This window comes from Panulirus ornatus, chromosome 1 (genome assembly GCF_036320965.1).
Source record: "Panulirus ornatus isolate Po-2019 chromosome 1, ASM3632096v1, whole genome shotgun sequence".
NCBI classification, from domain to species: Eukaryota; Metazoa; Arthropoda; class Malacostraca; order Decapoda; family Palinuridae; genus Panulirus; species Panulirus ornatus.
The window spans coordinates 12,596,011-12,612,266 of NC_092224.1; the positions used below are offsets into that span (position 1 = coordinate 12,596,011).

General features: G+C 41.9%; 1 protein-coding gene across 1 annotated transcript in view; it reads left to right on the top strand.

Moving 5' to 3' along the window:
- The window catches only part of fab1 (fab1 kinase), a 1,098,541-nt gene that overhangs the window by 390,827 nt on the left and 691,458 nt on the right, over positions 1 to 16,256 (top strand). The gene's annotated exons all lie outside the window — the stretch shown is intronic.

Here is a 16,256-nt window from a genome sequence, read left to right on the forward strand (position 1 = left end):
CTGTCTCCCATGGTCAGTTTGCTATCTTTTGTTGGTCACAGTTGAATCGGTTTCATATTTCACAGTAGGCGATGTGCTGTATGGTCTCAGCATTCACACCAGCCAGTAAATACTTTCCCTTGCGCGCCTCAGATAGCATTCTTCACCTGTGAGTCGATTGTGTTGCCTTCTTGATCCCGGTACACAGTATATGAGGTATGACTGTATTATTTCCTTTGAACTTCAAACCATTTTGTACTGAGAGTTCGTCTCCAGAACAAAAATAAGGCAGTAGCTGGTTGGGACCAGTGTTTTTGGTTTCAGGACACCCAGAGATTATGATTTCCAAGAGAAAATTCAAAGTCTCGTCATTTGCCGTTGCTCCTTTTATCTTCTCCAGGAAAGATGGATAGGAAAGATTAACGTTCATATTCTCAAATAAATATATTCTCTGGTAAGTGTGTCCTCGACAGAAAATCTGCAATATGCATGTCCCTCCCAGGCTGATATTCCATTTCTAACTTACTGGTGAGCTGGGAGCAACGTTCCTTGCAGTCGCTTTTGCTCTTGTTCTAGAGTTGTTTCTTTTTTTTTTTTTTAATTGTAGAGGTTTATGGTCACTTGTTACCTTGGTCAGTCTTGCAAACATTTCCTGACGAAACTTCGTCAGGGAAAATATGACTGCTAGCATCTTTTTCTCTGTCTATGCATACTTGTTCTCTGCTTGCATAAGATATTGGTTTACCTTCCCGCATCAACGTAGCACCTAATCAGTCTGACGAGCGTCACACTGAGTGACAAGTGGTTTACTTTGGTCATCGTAACTGCTTGACCTAGTTTAGAATTTCCTCCTATACTCTTCCCTTCTGCCATACAACATCTTTATTAACTAGTTGACAGGTAGGTTCCATTACATCAGACATTATAAGTTGGAATCTAGCTAAATAATTCACTATGTCTTTTAATTTCTGTGCCTGTGTCACATTTTGTATAATTCTAATCTTTACACAGGATGCTATCTTGTCAGGACCAGGTTTCAAATTAAACTTGGATATTTTATGTTTTAGAAATGCAGTGTCAGACTTCCTCAACTCTTTACCGCATACAGGCATGTGATTGGTTGACCGGACGGAAATATCCTACCAATGGGAGGAGGTTTTACCGCATACAGACATGTGATTGATTGACCGGACGGGAATGTCCTTCAGCGGGTATTCTTGGTTGTACTATCAGTTTTGTGAGTGATATTGCTGTGAAACGTTAAACAAAAACAAGTTGTGTCTACACAAGCAGTGGGCTACTGGAGGGGAGGATTATGATGAAGAAGAGGTAAAGTAAGTTGGGTGATGGTAGACATCAGATGAAGCAGGGGCACGTGAGAGAAGGGAGTGGCTGCCGAGTCGACGCGAACCGCCTGTAGGAGGTGGGTGTGGTACGTATCGATGCTCCTGAAGTGTGCGGCCCCTGCCGGTTTGTGACTGGGTTGCAGGAGGTTCCTGGAGTTTTGCTAGGGTTGCCAGGAGTGCTGCTGCTGTTCGTGATGGGAGAGACAGCGATAGTACCGTCAGAATGGAAAAGTGAAGGAAAGGCAGAGCGACAGAATTAGCTAGAGATGCCCTTAACTTAAGACCAGAAAGACCAATCCGTGGATGACGAGAAGAGGTTATCGGACTTCCTTTCTATAAAGGAACGCTTCTCTCCTAGGACAACGTGCTTGCAGAGATTACGAGCAGTGATAAAAGCTGAATGGGAGCCAGAGGAAGGAGAGTTTTTTCAAGCTCGATATGCCTGATCCCTTGTGTGAATGTCCTCAGAACGGGAACGGTTGAACCATTAATTGGATGAAGAAGTAGTCTTGGAGGAGATGGGATAAATGCTATCATTCCCACAAGAATAAACTTTGCTATGCGTTTGGCGGAGACGGAAGAATCACCACATAAGACAATAATATACCCACTGAAAGTCTGAAAAGAAGTTACATAAGATATTCCAGTCAACTTTGTTCAGGTGCCAGTATTTACGCTTAGAAGGGGCTGCTGTTGGGAGAGGTGCCATTAGATAAGATACATTTATTAGAGTGTGATCAGATGAACTAACTGGGGGCAAGATTGTGGATTTTCAGCGCGATGGGCTAGAGGTGAAAAATTAATCCAGAATATTAGGAGTGGTCACAGTAGTCAGGTGTATGGGTAAGGCGGGAGATAATTTGCTCTGTATTATTGAGAATGGAGAACGTGAGGGCTTCGATCCCTCCACCATCCGAATGGAAAGAATTCAACCATTTCCTATCGTGAACGTTGAAATCCCCAAGGTAGAGGATCTCATCTTGCGGGTGCGAGTATGTCACAGTCTCATGATAGTCGAAGGATATAAAATTTGCAGACTTAGGAGAGCAATAGGCGAAACAGAGGAAAAGTATGGTAGTAGGGAGACAGACCGAGAGCCACATAACATCGAAGTTTGGAGATTCAGGGTCCTTGAGGCATGCAACAGGTGTGTTTATGTTGGAATAATCACAAGCATCACTTTTAGACGGTGAGGCATAACCAGTTTTCTTTCACTTTTTCTCAACATGTTTTGTAACTATCTAATTTTTATATATATCATTCCAAATGACCAGTGCATTCCAAGAATATAATGTTCCAGGAAATTAAGTTGCACACTAATTAGCCATTCATTGTTAATTGATGAAGCCAAATATCTTGTTTCTCATATAGACGTTGTTGAAAATTTTGTGTGTAGTGTCACTCTTTTCAGGATTTAGCTAATCATATCGCAGGGGATTTCCAACATGGCAGCCTCCTTGAAACGTTGTATCATATTGTTTGTGATGGAAAAGGCAAATCAACTTCGATTTCTGAGACAAGTTTAATGAAACTTACTGATGTTACCAAAGAGTGGAAATCACTAGATGGTCCTGTACAGATAGAGTGCCACAGCTTTCTTGGTAAACTGTAATCATAAGAAATGCATGTGGAGAATGTACATGTGTGTCAAATAAGAACTATGGATATCATCGTAAATGCTACATGCGATTTACGAATGTTAGCAGGATCAGTGCCAGCAAAAACAGGAGTGAAAAGAAGAAAGGCCGTTCAGAGCATGAAGAGGGTGATCCCTGCTGTTCTTTTTCTCAGCCAGTAGGCATAGTAAATCTCATACCAAAACGTCAGAAACGTTTACGCACCAGTGTCAAAAGCACTAGTCGAGGTCTCTTTCCCAATACATGTCTCATTTGTGAAAAGAAGTAATTCCAGAGAAAGCCAAAAAATCAGCCAAGTTCTTCATGCCCTTCTTTGAAATGCCTGGATCAAGTAGTTTAACAAGTTCCATGGAGACACCTGCACCTGCTACAAGTTTATTGCAATCTGAAGATGGATCGAGTACAAATGTGTCACAAGCTAAAGAGGAAGTAAAGTCAGATAAAACTGAGTATGACGAGGTTAAGAGTGAGGGTGCCAGAGAGAATGTTAACATGACAGAAAGGGAAGACAATGGAGTTGGTGATGACGTTGAATGTATTGACAAAAATTTACTTGACAAGATTGAACCTGAACACACTGAACCTAGTGAAGTGGATGGTGTCAAAGAGTCTCGAACTGCTATACCAGAAGTTATTAAACAATATGACATTGGACTTCTGAAGTTTGACAAGGATACTGGAAAAGCAATTCTGACATGCATTAAGAACAGAAATTATAAAGAACAGTGAGGGGCCTTTCCTACCAACAAACAACCGCTCAATGAACAAAACTTGGTTCAAAAGAAAACTGGGAAATGGTCATGGTGAGGAAGTGACTCGCTCATGGCTGGTCTATTCCCTTTCTAAAAAGTCAGCGTTTTGCATCTGTTGTCTTCTCCATTCCAAGGCAGACCATCAATCCTCACTGGAGCAAGAAAATGTATTCAACCATTGGAAAGCACAAGAAAGGTTTAGTGTTCATGAAAATGCCAAGAATCACCGGAGGTGCTTCACTCAGTAAAAAGAAATGGAAAGAAATTTAGTTGAGAACAGAGTCATTGAAATGGAACTTCAATCGCAAATTGAGAAGGAAAAGCAGAAGTGGCGTGATATCTTGACAAGAATCCTTCACCGCATGAAATTCCTTGCAACTCAGGACCTGGCTTTGCTAGGACACAGAGAGGCACTCCAGCTAGACGATGATTATGACGCCAATGTGGGAAATTTTCTTGGCTTAGTGAAACTACTGACTATTTCTGACACTCGTGAAAGAATACTTGACCAGTGTGAAAGGTCATGCTGGATCCACGTCTCATCTTTCACGGAGTCCAGAATGAATTTATCCACCTGATGGCATCCACTGTTCGCCAGAGTTTACTGAGAAGCATTCGTAGAGCCAAGTCCTATGGTCTCATATGTTCGACTCGACTCCTGATCAAGCACTCCGTGAGCAGATGTCAGTAGTGAGGTACGTGGAAGTTGATTTTGAGAGGAAAGTAGTCTGTGTTAAAGAGTCCTTCCATGGTTTTATCCAGATAGGTCAGAAGGAAGCTGAGAGCTTGGATGAAGACATCTTGAAACAGTTAGAGAAAGACGAAATGGAGCTACAAAATTGTCGGTCACAGTGCAATGACAACGTTGCTGTGATGGCTGGGCGTAGAAGTGGTGTCCAACAAAGAATAAGTGAGAAAAACAAGCAGGCGGTGTATGTCAATTGTGATAATCACTCGCTCAGGATCCAATGATGGTCACGTTTTTTGGAACCTTCCAAGCTCTCTATGTGTTTTTCTCTCGTTCAACACAGCGTTGGGAAAAAGAAATACTCTCCCCGTCAGAGTCTGAAACCAGGTGTAGTGCAAGGACAGAAGCAGTAAACCCCGTCAACAAGTACCTTAAGGATATACTGCAAGTCTTCCAGGATATGATAGACAATAAGAATGAGACCAGTGAAACAAGAAGTGAGGCAAGGCAGCTGTATAACCGCATGTTGAGTTTTGATTTTCTGACGGGGCTGGGATTTTGGGACAAAATACTCATTTGCATTGACCGTGTTCAAAAGAGGCTACAGGATCCTAGCATGAACTTTTATGATGCTGTTCTGGATTTGAAAGCCCTTCGAGATCATTTTGATGATAAAAGAGGAGTGTGGGTCAGTAAGTCACTCGAAGAAGGACTTAATCTCTGTCAATAAGGGAATGTTAAAGTAGAAAAACGTCGGAGACGAAAGAAACAAATGGCTGATGAGAACTCAAGAGATGCTGGGTTAACAGACAAGGAGGAAATTGAAAGTCATGAAGGTAAAACTCGACCGTCTTCACAGAGAAATGGTTGAAAGGTTCACTCGTTTGCATGACACAGATGCCAAGTTTGGGTTCCTTTTCGATGCCGAGGGACTGTGTTACAGTGTCGACAGCAATGACCTAAAGAAGAAGTGTGAAGGTTTATGTGAACTGTACAGCTTTGATATTGATGGCCAGCAGCTATATGAAGAAATTTTGGATTGCAGAATGCTGCTGTCAAGTCGTACCAACATAAAGATAACTCGACCTGAAGAACTTCTTAAATTCACTGCTCAGTATGGAGATGACAGTGTCTTTCCTAATCTTCGCATTTCTATCCAGATAATGCTAACCATCGTAGTTTCCATTGCCAGCTGTGAGAGATCAATTAGCAAGATGAAACTAATGTTTTCATATCAGAGCTTCAATGGGCCAAGACAGACTCTGTGATCTTTCTCTGCTCAGTGTAGAAAGAGAACAAACTGAGAAAAGTGACTTTGAGCACATCATGGACCAGTTCGCATCAGCAAAAGCAAGGAAGGGGCAGTTGTAGTTTTATTCTTGTGTCATGATTTGTTAATCAATGAGCTGTTGATTTGATCTGAAAAGAAATGAAAAAATTAAATGTGTTATGAGAGTCAGAATGTGAGTACATGTTTTTAGGACACCCTGTATTTTTATCAATATATATATATATATATATATATATATATATATATATATATATATATATATATATATATATATATATTTTTTTTTTTTTTTTTTTTTTCAAACTATTCGCCATTTCCCGCGTTAGCGAGGTAGCGTTAAGAACAGAGAACTGGGCCATTGAGGGAATATCCTCACCTGGCCCCCTTCTCTGTTCCTTCTTTTGGAAAATTAAAAAAAAAATTGAGAGGGGAGGATTTCCAGCCCCCCGCTCCCTTCCCTTTTAGTCGCCTTCTACGACACGCAGGGAATACGTGGGAAGTATTCTTTCTCCCCTATCCCCAGGGATAATATATATATATATATATATATATATATATATATATATATATATATATATATATATATATATATATATTTCATTTATTTGCTTTGTCGCTGTCTCTCGCGTTTGCGAGGTAGCGCAAGGAAGCAGACGAAAGAAATGGCCCAACCCACCCCCATACACATGTATATGCATACACGTCCACACACGCAAAATATACATACCCATACATCTCAATGTACGCATATATATATATATATATATATATATATATATATATATATATATATATATATATATATATATATATATATATATGTACACACAGACACATACATATATACAAATGTACACAATTCACACTGTCTGCCTTCATTCATTCCCATCGCCACCTCGCCACACATGGAATAACATTCCCCTCCCCCCTCATGTGTGCGAGGTAGCGCTAGGAAAAGACAACAAAGGCCCCATTCGTTCACACTCAGTCTCTAGCTGTCATGCAATAATGCCCAAAACCACAGCTCCCTTTCCACATCCAGGCCTCACAGAACTTTCCATGGTTTACCCCAGACGCTTCACATGCCCTGATTTAATCCATTGACAGCACGTCGACCCCGGTATACGACATCGATCCAATTCACTCTATTCCTTGCCCGCCTTTCACCCACATGCATGTTCAGGCCCCGATCACTCAAAATCTTTTTCACTCCATCTTTCCACCTCCAATTTGGTCTCCCACTTCTCCTCGTTCCCTCCACCTCCGACACATATATCCTCTTGGTCAATCTTTCCTCACTCATTCTCTCCATGTGCCCAAACCATTTCAAAACACCATCTTCTGCTCTCTCAACCACGCTCTTTTTATTTCCACACATCTCTCTTACCCTTATATTACTTACTCGATCAAACCACCTCACGCCACATATTGTCCTCAAACATCTCATTTCCAGCACATCCACCCTCCTGCGCACAACTCTATCCATAGCCCACGCCTCGCAAACATACAATATTGTTGGAACCACTATTCCTTCAAACATAGCAATTTTTGCTTTCCGAGATAATGTTCTCGACTTCCACACATTCTTCAAGGCTCCCAGGATTTTCGCCCCCCTCCACCACCCTATGATTCACTTCCGCTTCCATGATTCCATCCGCTGCCAGATCCACTCCCAGATATGTAAAACACTTTACTTCCTCCAGTTTTTCTCCATTCAAACTTACCTCCCAATTCCCTTGACCCTCAACCCTACTGTACCTAATAACCTTGCTCTTATTCACATTTACTCTTAACTTTCTTCTTTCACACATTTTACCAAACTCAGTCACCAGCTTCCGTAGTTTCTCACATGAATCAGCCACCAGCGCTGTATCATCAGCGAACAACAACTGACTCGCTTCCCAGGCTCTCTCATCCCCAACAGACTTCATCCTTGCCCCTCTTTCCAAAACTCTTGCATTCACCTCCCTAACAACCCCATTCATAAACAAACTAACAACCATGGAGACATCACACACCCCTGCCGCAAACCTACATTCACTGAGAACCAATCACTTTCCTCTCTTCCTACACATACACATGCCTTACATTCTCGATAAAAACTTTTCACTGCTTCTAACAACTTGCCTCCCACACCATATATTCTTAGTACCTTCCACAGAGCATCTCTATCAACTCTATCATATGCCTTCTCCAGATCCATAAATGCTACATACAAATCCATTTGCTTTTCTAAGTATTTCTCACATACATTCTTCAAAGCAAACACCTGATCCACACATCCTCTACCACTTCTGAAACCACACTGCTCTTCCCCAATCTGATGTTCTGTACATGCCTTCACCCTAACAATCAATACCCTCCCATATAATTTACCAGGAATACTCAACAAACTTATACCTCTGTAATTTGAGCACTCACTCTTATCCCCTTTGCCTTTGTACAATGGCACTATGCACGCATTCCGCCAATCCTCAGGCACCTTGCCATGAAACATACATACATTAAATAACCTTACCAACCAGTCAACAATGCAGTCACCCCCTTTTTTAATAAATTCCACTGCAATACTATCCAAACCTGCTGCCTTGCCGGCTTTCATCTTCCGCAAAGCTTTTACTACCTCTTCTCTGTTCACCAAATCATTTTCCCTAACCCTCTCACTTTGCACACCATATCGACCAAAACACCCTATATCTGCCACTCTGTCATCAAACACATTCAACAAACCTTCAAAATACTCACTCCATCTCCTTCTCACATCACCACTACTTGTTATCACCTCCCCATTAGCCCCCTTCACTGAAGTTCCCATTTGCTTCCTTGTCTTATGCACTTTATTTACCTCCTTCCAGAACATCTTTTTATTCTCCCTAAAATTTAATGATACTGTCTCACCCCAACTGTCATTTGCCCTTTTTTTCAACTCTTGCACCTTTCTCTTGACCTCCTGTCTCTTTCTTTTATACACCTCCCGCTCATTTGCATTTTTTCCCTGCAAAAATCGTCCAAATGCCTCTCTTCTCTTTCACAAATGATCTTACTTCTTCATCCCACCACTCACTACCCTTTCTAATCAACCCACCTCCCACGCTTCTCATGCCTCAAGCATCTTTTGCGCAAGCCATCACTGCTTCCCTAAATACATCCCGTTCCTCCCCCACTCCCCTTACCTCCTTTGCTCTCACCTTTTTCCTTTCTGTACTCAGTCTCTCCTGGTACTTCCTCACACAAGTCTCCTTCCCCAAGCTCACTTACTCTCACCATCCTCTTCACCCCATCATTCTCTCTTCTTTTCTGAAAACCCATACAAATCTTCACCTTCGCCTCCACAAGATAATGATCAGACATGCTTCCAGTTGCACCTCTCAGCACATTAACATCCAAAAGTCTCTCTTTCGCGCTCCTGTCAATTAACACGTAATCCAATAACGCTCTCTGGTCATCTCTCCTACTTACATACGTATACTTATGTATATCTCTCTCTTTAAACCAGGTATTCCCAAACACCAGTCCTTTTTCAGCACATAAATCTACAAGCTTCACCATTTCCATTTACAGCACTAAACACCCCATGTATACCAATTATTCCCTCAACTGCCACATTACTCACCTTTGCATTCAAATCACCCATCACTATAACCCGGTCTTGTGCATCAAAACCACTAACACACTCATTCAGCTGCTCCCAAAACACTTGCCTCTCATGATCTTTCTTCTCATGCCCAGGTGCATATGCACCAATAATCACCCATCTCTCTCCATCAACTTTCAGTTTTACCCATATTAATCTAGAATTTACTTTCTTACATTCTATCACAACTTCTGTTTCAGGAGTAGTGCTACTCCTTCCCTTGCTCTTGTCCTCTCACTAACCCCTGACTTTACTCCCAAGACATTCCCAAACCACTCTTCCCCTTTACCCTTAAGCTTCGTTTCACTCAGAGCCAAAACATCCAGGTTCCTTTCCTCAAACATACTACATATCTCTCCTTTTTTCACATCTATATATATATATATATATATATATATATATATATATATATATATATATATTTTTTTTTTTTATTTATATTTATTATACTTTGTCGCTGTCTCCCGCGTTTGCGAGGTAGCGCAAGGAAACAGACGAAAGAAATGGCCCAACCCCGCCCCCCCATACACATGTATATACATACGTCCACACACGCAAATATACATACCTACACAGCTTTCCATGGTTTACCCCAGACGCTTCACATGCCTTGATTCAATCCACTGACAGCACGTCAACCCCGGTATACCACATCGCTCCAATTCACTCTATTCCTTGCCCTCCTTTCACCCTCCTGCATGTTCAGGCCCCGATCACACAAAATCTTTTTCACTCCATCTTTCCACCTCCAATTTGGTCTCCCTCTTCTCCTCGTTCCCTCCACCTCTGACACATATATCCTCTTGGTCAATCTTTCCTCACTCATTCTCTCCATGTGTCCAAACCACTTCAAAACACCCTCTTCTGCTCTCTCAACCACGCTCTTTTTATTTCCACACATCTCTCTTACCCTTACGTTACTCACTCGATCAAACCACCTCACACCACACATTGTCCTCAAACATCTCATTTCCAGCACCTCCATCCTCCTGCGCACAACTCTATCCATAGCCCACGCCTCGCAACCATACAACATTGTTGGAACCACTATTCCTTCAAACATACCCATTTTTGCTTTCCGAGATAATGTTCTCGACTTCCACACATTCTTCAAGGCCCCCAGAATTCTCGCCCCCTCCCCCACCCTATGATCCACTTCCGCTTCCATGGTTCCATCCGCTGCCAGATCCACTCCCAGATATCTAAAACACCTCACTTCCTCCAGTTTTTCTCCATTCAAACTCACCTCCCAACCGACTTGACCCTCAACCCTACTGTACCTAATAACCTTGCTCTTATTCACATTTACTCTTAACTTTCTTCTTCCACACACTTTACCAAACTCAGTCACCAGCTTCTGCAGTTTCTCACATGAATCAGCCACCAGCGCTGTATCATCAGCGAACAACAACTGACTCACTTCCCAAGCTCTCTCATCCCCAACAGACTTCATACTTGCCCCTCTTTCCAACACTCTTGCATTCACCTTCCTAACAACCCCATCCATAAACAAATTAAACAACCATGGAGACATCACACACCCCTGCCGCAAACCTACATTCACTGAGAACCAATCACTTTCCTCTCTTCCTACACGTACACATGCCTTACATCCTCGATAAAAACTTTTCACTGCTTCTAACAACTTTCCTCCCATATATATATATATATATATATATATATATATATATATATATATATATATATATGTATATATATATATATATGTATATATATTCTTCTTCATAGTATTCGCCATTTCCCGTATTAGCGAGGTAGCGTTAAGAACAGAGGACTGAGCCTTTGAGTGAATATCCCCACTTGGCCCCGTTCTCTGTTCCTTCTTTTAGAAAATCTAAAAACGAGAGGGGAGGTTTTCCAGCCTCCCGCTCCTTCCCCGTTTAGTCGCCTTCTACGACATGCAGGGAATACGTGGGAAGTATTCTTTCTTCCCTATCCCCAGGGATAATATATATATATATATATATATATATATATATATATATATATATATATATATATATATATATATATATATCTGGGGCACTTTGCTTCCTCCAGTTTTTCTCCATTCGGGCTTGCCTCCCGGTTGGCTTGACCCTCAACCCTGCTGTACCTGGTAACCTTGCTCTTGTTCACATTTACTCTTAGCTTTCTTCTTTCACACACTTTGCCGAGCTCAGTCACCAGCTTCTGCGGTTTCTCACGTGAATCGGCCGCCGGCGCTGTCATCGGCGAGGGGCGGCTGACTCACTTCCCGGGCTCTCTCATCCCCAACAGACTTCATTCTTGCCCCTCTTTCCCTGGGGATAGGGGAGAAAGAATACTTCCCACGTATTCCCTGCGTGTCGTAGAAGGCGACTAAAAGGGGAGGGAGCGGGGGGCTGGAAATCCTCCCCTCTCATTATTTTTTTTTAATTTTTCCAAAAGAAGGAACAGAGAAGGGGGCCATGTGAGGATATTCCTTTAAAGGCCCAGTTCTCTGTTCTTAACGCTACCTCGCTAACGCGGGAAATGGCGAATAGTTAGAAAGAAAGAATATATATATATATATATATATATATATATATATATATATATATATATATATATATATATATATATATATATATCCCTGGGAAAGGGGTAGAAAGAATACTTCCCACGCATTCCCCGTGCGTCGTAAAAGACGACTAAATGGGACGGAAGTGGGAGTCTAGAAACCCTCTCCTCCTTCCGTCTTAACTTTCTAAGAGAGAAAACAGAAGGAGTCATGCGGGGAGTGCTCATCCTCCTCGAAGGCTTAGATTGGGGTGTCTAAATGTGTGTGGATGTAACCAAAATGAGAAAAAAGGAGAGATAGGTATTATGTTTGAGGAAAGGAACCTGGAGGTTTTGGCTCTGAGAATAACGAAGCTCAAGGGTAAAGGGGAATATGGTTTGCGAATGTCTTGGGAGTAAAGTTAGGGGTTGGTGAGAGGACAAGAGCAAAGGAATGAGTAGCGCTACTCCTGAAGCAGGAGTTGTGGGAGTATGTGATACAGTGTAAGAAAGTAAACTCTAGATTGACATGGGTAGAACTGAAAGTAGATGGAGAGAGATGGGTGATTATTGGTGCCTATGCACATGGTCAGGAGAAGAAAGATCATGAGAGGCAAGTGTTTTGGGAGCAGCTAAGTGAGTGTGTTAGCAGCTTTGATGCACGAGACCGGGTTATAGTGATGGGTGATTTGAATGCAAATGTGAGTAATGGCTCAGTTGAGGATATAATTGGCGTACGTGGGGTGTTCAGTGTTGTAAATGGAAATGGTGAAGAGCTTGTAGATTTGTGTGCTGAAAAGACTGGTGATTGGGAATACCTGGTTTAAAAAGAGAGATATACATAAGTATACGTATGTAAGTAGGAGAGATGACCAGAGAGCGTTATTGGATTACGTGTTAATTGATAGGCGCGTGAAAGAGAAACTTCTGGATGTTAATGTGCTGAGAGGGGCAACTGGAGGGATGTCTAATCATTATCTTGTGGAGGCGAAGGTGAAGATATGTAAAGGTTTTCAGAAAAGAAGAGAGAATGTTGGGGTGAAGAGAGTGGTGAGAGTAAGTGAGCTTGGAAAGGAGACTTGTGTGAGGAACTACTACGAGAGACTGAGTGCAGAATGGAAAAAGGTGAGAGCAAATGACATAAGGGGAGTGGGGGAGCAATGGGATGTATTTAGGGAAGCAGTGATGGCTTGCGCAAAAGATGCCTGTGACATGAGAAAGATGGGAGGTGGGAAGATTAGAAAGGGTAGTGAGTGGTGGGATGAAGAAGTAAGATTGTTCGTAGAAGAGAAGAGAGAGGCATTTGGGCGATTTTTGCAGGGAAATAGTGCAAATGACCGGGAGATGAATAAAAGAAAGAGGCGAGACGTCAAGAGAAAGGTGCGAAAGGTGAAAAAGAGGGCAAATGAGAGTTAGGGTGAGAGAGTATCATCAAATTTTAGGGAGAATAAAAAGATGTTGTGGAAGGAGGTAAATAAAGTGCGTAAAACAAGAGAAAAATGGGAACATCGGTGAGAGGGGTAAATGGGCATGTAATAACAAGTAGTGGTGAAGTGAGAGGGAGATGGAGTGAATATTTTGAAGGTTTGTTGAATGTGTTTGATAATAATGTGGCATATATAGGGTGTTCTGATCGAGGTGGCGTGCGAAGTGAGAGGGTCGGGGAGAATGGTTTGGTAAACTGAGAAGAGGTAGTGAAAGCTTTGCGGAAGATGAAAGCCGGCAAGGCAGAGGGTTTGGATGGCATTGCTGTGGAATTGGTTAAAAAGGGGGTGAGTGTGTTGTTTACTGGTTGGTGAGGATATTCAATATATGTATAGTTCATGGTGAAGGACCTGAGGATTGGCGCAATGCATGTTTAGTGCCATTGTACAAAGGCAAAGGGGATAAAGGTGAGTGCTCAAATTACAGAGGTATAAGTTTGTTGAGCATTCCTGGGAAATTATACGGGAGGGTATTGATTTAGAGGATGAAGGCATGTACAGAGCATCAGATTGGGGAAGAGCAGTGTGGTTTCAGAAGTGGTAGAGGATGTGTGGATCAGATGTTTGCTTTGAAGAAATTATGTGAGAAATACTTAGAAAAGCAGATGGATTTGTATATAGCATTTATGGATCTGAAGAGGGTATATGATAGAGTTGAGAGAGATGCTCTGTGGAAGGTATTAAGAGTATATGGTGTGGGAGGTAAGTTGCTAGAAGCATTGAAAAGCTTTTATCGAGGATGTAATGCATGTGTACGAGTAGAAAGAGAGGAAAGTGATTGGTTCCCTGTGAATGTCGGTTTGTGGCAAGGGTGCGTGATGTCTCCATGGTTGTTTAATTTGTTTATGGATGGGCTTGTTAGGGAGGTGAATGTAAGAGTCTTGGAAAGAGTGGCAAGTATGCAGTCTGTTGTGGATGAGAGGGCTTGGGAAGTGAATCATTTGTAGTTCGCTGATGATACAGCGCTGGTGGCTGATTCGGGTGAGAAACTGCAGAAGTTGGTGACTGAGTTTGGTAAAGTGTGTGAAAGAAGAAAGCTGAGAGTAAATGCGAATAAGAGCAAGGTTATGGGGTTCCGTAGGCTTGAGGGACAATTAAATTGGGAGGTAAGATTGAATGGAGAAAAACCGGAGGAAGTGAAGTGTTTTAGATATCTGGGAGTGGATTTGGCAGCGGATGGAACCATGGAAGCGGAAGTGAGTCACAGGATTGGGGTGGGGCGATGGATCTGGGAGCGTTGAAGAATGTGTGGAAGGCGAGAACGTTATCTCGGAAGGCAAAAATGAGTATGTTTGAAGGAATAGTGGTTCCAACAATGTTATATGGTTGTGAGGCATGGGCGATAGATAGGGTTGTGCAGAGGGAGGTGGGTGTGTTGGTAATGAGATGTTTGAGGACAATATGTGTCGTGAGGTGGTTTGATCGAGTAAGTAATAACAGGGTAAGAGAGATGTGTGGTAATAAAAAGAGTGTAGTTGATAGAGCAGAAGAGGGTGTATTGAAATGGTTTTGGTCACATGGAGAGAATGAGCGAGGAAAGATTGACAAAGAGGATATATGTGTCAGAGGTGGAGGGAACGAGGAGAAGTGGGAGACCAAATTGGAGGTGGATGGAGTGAAAAAGATTTTGAGTGATTGGGGCCTGAACATACAGGAGGGTTAAAGGCCTGCAAGGAATAGAGTGAATTGGAACGATGTGGTATACTGGGGTAATAAGGACTTCGAAGAACCCTTCTAGTTTCAAACCTGGCAAAAGATATATTATGACATGAATTAATTGCACATTGCATATACAAGTGCAACCTAGGGTGATTGTGTCCTCATTTCCTTTCTATCCCCCACATTTTCAGGCCTTGTAATTTTCTGACTTACAAGAGTCAAATTTGGCAAATGTACCAAGCAACCTACAGAAATTGGTCAAAGGTCAAAAAGTAGATCAACTCATTTGCCTGTCCATTTGGCAATTTTTTTCTGATGGCTATCGGCACAAAATTGATGGATGGATTTAATTGAAACTTGCAAGTATACATGGTTCCTGCATTACAGGAAACATGAGGTCAGATAAGGTCAATACCCTCCAAAGTTCTCAGAGTCAGAGCTTAACTATCAAATAGAAACATAACATATATAGGTCATACACTACATGGCTTTGGTATTATAGGTCAAAACGTTTTCTCCAAACACCCTGGAATGAATGTTCTTTTAATTTTTTGAAGTATCAAGTTTCTTGACACCTTTATTGTAAGCTCCACTGACCTCTTGTTCAGCAGTGTAACTTGGCCTTTGCATCGGTAATTTTAGTTTATGATTTGGCCTGGAACATTGCATTTTTGGAAAGAACACCCCTGATTTACTCTAAAAACACCACTTTTTTGTAGCTGCGAGGGATAAAAACTACTTTCATGGCTGCTTTTCTTGGTATGCCCCACGGCCTACTTTGAACCAGAAACATGAGTGGAGGTTAGTTAGATATAGAAAAGGAACTAGTGAAAACATGACAACTGTGTCTCAGAGAGAAGATATTAGGAGAGGTACTTGACTGATAGTGTTCAACTGAGGATAGGTTACGAGAGTGATGAATGTTTGTCAAGTGAATAGAAAATGAGGGTCTCACAGAGTGGGTTAGGTCGTAGGAGGGGCCGATACTGCCAGAGCCCTCCCTCTCTTTGGAATTGTTGATATGTGCTTGACATGGTTGTTGTTTTTAATTCAAAATGAATAATCAAAAATAGAATTGGCAAGTTTCTGCCACATTTTCGCAACGAAAATATGATTGGTTGCAAAGTTAGGCTGTATACTAGTTTCCGTGAGTCCAGTGTCACAGTCCTATCTCACCTACTGTATGCAGTTGATCCACAACTGAGAGTACAGATTATGGCACTATTTTTTTCACAACTGAGAATACAGATTATGGCACTATTTTTT